Source organism: Arachis duranensis, chromosome 3 (genome assembly GCF_000817695.3).
Source record: "Arachis duranensis cultivar V14167 chromosome 3, aradu.V14167.gnm2.J7QH, whole genome shotgun sequence".
Taxonomy (NCBI): Eukaryota; Viridiplantae; Streptophyta; class Magnoliopsida; order Fabales; family Fabaceae; genus Arachis; species Arachis duranensis.
Window position 1 is genome coordinate 61180762 of NC_029774.3, and position 3196 is coordinate 61183957.

Genomic DNA, 3196 nt, shown 5'->3' on the forward strand with positions numbered 1-3196 from the left:
CAAGTTACGTCGTCTATCTTCGCGCAAAGTATGGACTATTATATATTGTTGGAAAGCCCTGGATGTCTACTTTCCAACGCCGTTGAGAGCGTGCCAATTGGACTCCTGTAGCTTCAGAAAATCCATTCCGAGTGCAGGGAGGTCAGGATCCAACAGCATCAGCAGTCCTTTTTCAGCCTAAGTCAGATTTTTGCTCAGCTCCCTCAATTTCAGCCAGAAAATACCTGAAATCACAGAAAAAACACACAAACTCATAGTAACATCCAAAAATATGATTTTTGCCTAAAAACTAATAATATTTAACTAAAAACTAATTAAAACATGCTAAAATCTACATGAAATTACCGCCAAAAAGCGTATAAAATATCCGCTCATCAATACGCTTATCTGAAATTCCTACCAATGAATTACATAAGTATCTTTATCCTATTTTACGTTTTATCTATCTTTTAATTATCAAAATCCCATAACCATTTGAATCTACCTGACTGAGATTTACAAGATGACCATAGCTTGCTTCAAGCCGACAATCTCCGTGGGATCGACCCTTACTCACGTAAGGTATTACTTGGACGACCTAGTGCACTTGCTGGTCAGCTACGCGGAGTTGTGAAGAAAGTGTGTGAAATCACGATTTCGTGCACCAAAATACGTGACTAAATAATCTTCCAATAGTCACCTTTTTAAAGCGTGCCCATATCCTGTATTTATTTAGGCACCCTAAAAGAACGTACCCATAGAGTTCCTTCCTTCCAAAATTTAGTTTCTACCCATTTTTTTCACACTTCACTTTTTTTTTTCTAAGTGTTAACTTATAAACGTAGACTAGAAGTGATAACATTCACAACATACATTACACTTTGTTTCGAAAATCATTTAACCCTAGCTCGCCGTCACTCACCCTTCTTATCTCTGTAACCCTAACACAACCATAACTCCCTCTCCCAACAACGCTGCTGTCTCCCTCTCTCAACCCATCACAACCCCTCCCTCAAACCCGTTGCAGCACCTACGTCCATCCCTCCCTCCTCGCTCATGCCCCACGCCACCATCTCCCTCTCTCACACGCGTCCCGCCAACCGTCAGCACCACTTGTCAGCGCAACTCGTCAGCGCCACTCATCAGCAGCAACCCATCAGTGCCAACCTTCATTCTGCTAGTGCCGACATCTATGGTGTTTATTCATGAATCGACGGCAGGATCTGGAAGGAAACGATCAGTGGCGTCTCCGTCGAGCTCGGCGCTGGATGCATCACTGGCGGCGACGGTAAAGATTCGATTCCTGGTTTAGGGTTTTAACTTGATTTTCTATTTTTTTTATTTGTCTAAACTTCTAATTATTTGATTTTTTTCATTTTTCTAAGCTTTAAATTATTTAATTTTTTGTTATGATTTTTTTATTTGTTTTGATTTTTTTCAGAGGATTTGTTTCTGTTTTGATTGTTTTTAGGATTTTTGGTTATGATTATTTCTTGTTGGTTCTGATTATTTGCTTTGATTATTTCTTGTAGGATCGTTTTGTACTTTTGTATTTTCTATCTTGTTAACAATCTTGTGTTTTCATCTCAAGTTGTGCTTTATTATTCGTTTCAGGGTATTCTGGCTAATATATTGAAATCCCTTGGTGACAACAAGAAGCACATGAGAGAATGTGCACTCAACACTTTAGATTTGTGGCTTACTACTGTTCATATTGATAAAATGGTCTATTTCAATCTTTGCTGTCGCTGTTGAAATTGATACTCCTGCTGCTGCTGCTCCTGCTCATTCTGATGCATCTGCTCCTGTTTCTTCTGAAGTTTCTACTTATGTTTCTGCTGTTGCTTCTACTGCTGCTTCTGTTGTACCTTTTGTGGTTTCTTCTCCAATAGGAGAAGTGGATTTGGAGGATGATAATATTTCTTATATCATCAGAAAGGTGTGTATTTGGATGAACTATTTTTAAGTTATCTGTTAGCACTGACTTTTGGCATAGATTAAGAGTTGGTAATTTGTTAGTAGCATGTGTTTGTACATTAAACTTCCATTTCTGATTTTGGTTGTTGCTACAGAAACTTCAAGTTTGGTGTAGGCAACAAAAGAAGAACTGGGAACTAGGAAAGATATAGTCAACTTCAGAAGAGGAAGCATGTGTTTTGCTTTCAAATGGAAATGTAAAATTCTAAGCATTTTTGTAATTTCGGAATAAAGTTTTCAAGGTAACATGTTTGTGGTTGTTACTGTAGGTTATGAAAGTGTCCAGATTAGCACTACTACCAGCTAATCCCAACATTTTAGAGGGTGTGGATGATCTTATACAGCTTAGTTACTTAAATGAACCCTTAGTTCTTTACAATCTTAAGAGTCATTACGCTCAAGATTTAATTTACGTACGTGTGCTCTTCTGGGTTGTACTTCTGCTTGGGTGTTCATCTATGTTCCCTTATATGGTATTTGTTTTGTATGCAGAACAAGGCAGGGCCAGTTTTACTTGCACTCAATCCCTTGAAAGATGTCCAAATTTATGGAAGTGAATACGTATAAGCTTATAAACAGAGATGTAATGATAATCCTCATGTTTATGCTGTGGCAGATGCACCTTATAACGAGATGATAAGAGGCGAGTAAGATTCTCTCTTTCTTTAGAATCTCTGTTAAGCTGTAGTTTTACTATATATTCAAAGAAAATTTTCTGTTCAAATTTTACACATTGCAGATGAAGTAAATCAATCCATTATCATAAGGTCAGTGGTGGATGAAATTGTGATTCATTTGTTATTGTATTTTGTAAAATTCATTGCTTTTTTTAACTATGTGTGGACACAACTCCGTTCAACTTAACCAGCAATTGTACTGGGTCATCCAAGTAATACCTTACGTGAGTAAGGGTCGGTCCCACAGAGATTGTTGGTATGAAGCAAGTTATGGTCACCTTGTAAATCTCAGTTAGGCAGATTAAATTGGTTTATGGTGAGTTCGAAAATTAATAAATAAATAGAAAATAAAAAGGGATAGAAATACTTATGTAAAGCAATAGTGGGAATTTTAGATAAGTGTGTGAAGATGCTGTGCTCCGTTCGTATCTCTATTTTCTTATAACATTCATCCAGTCCTTCTTACTCCTTTCCATGGCAACCTGTATGTAGGGCATCACCGTTGTCAATGGCTACATCCCATCCTCTCAGTGAAAACGTTCCTATGCTCTGTCACAGCACGA

The 3196-nt window shown here is 37.7% G+C and overlaps 2 long non-coding RNA genes across 2 annotated transcripts in view; both read left to right on the forward strand.

Moving 5' to 3' along the window:
- Nucleotides 1-1598: 1598 nt before the first annotated feature.
- LOC110279262 (uncharacterized) lies at nt 1599-2593 on the forward strand. The gene is made up of 3 exons (XR_008007351.1): nt 1599-1918; nt 2052-2153; nt 2226-2593. It is a non-coding gene; the product is annotated as an uncharacterized LOC110279262 (long non-coding RNA).
- A 100-nt stretch (nt 2594-2693) lies between these two features.
- LOC127745790 (uncharacterized) overlaps nt 2694-3196 on the forward strand; it is a 22866-nt gene continuing 22363 nt past the window's right edge. The window contains exon 1 of the long non-coding RNA XR_008007352.1: nt 2694-2723. This is a non-coding gene — a long non-coding RNA (uncharacterized LOC127745790). The remainder of the gene's footprint in view (nt 2724-3196) is intronic.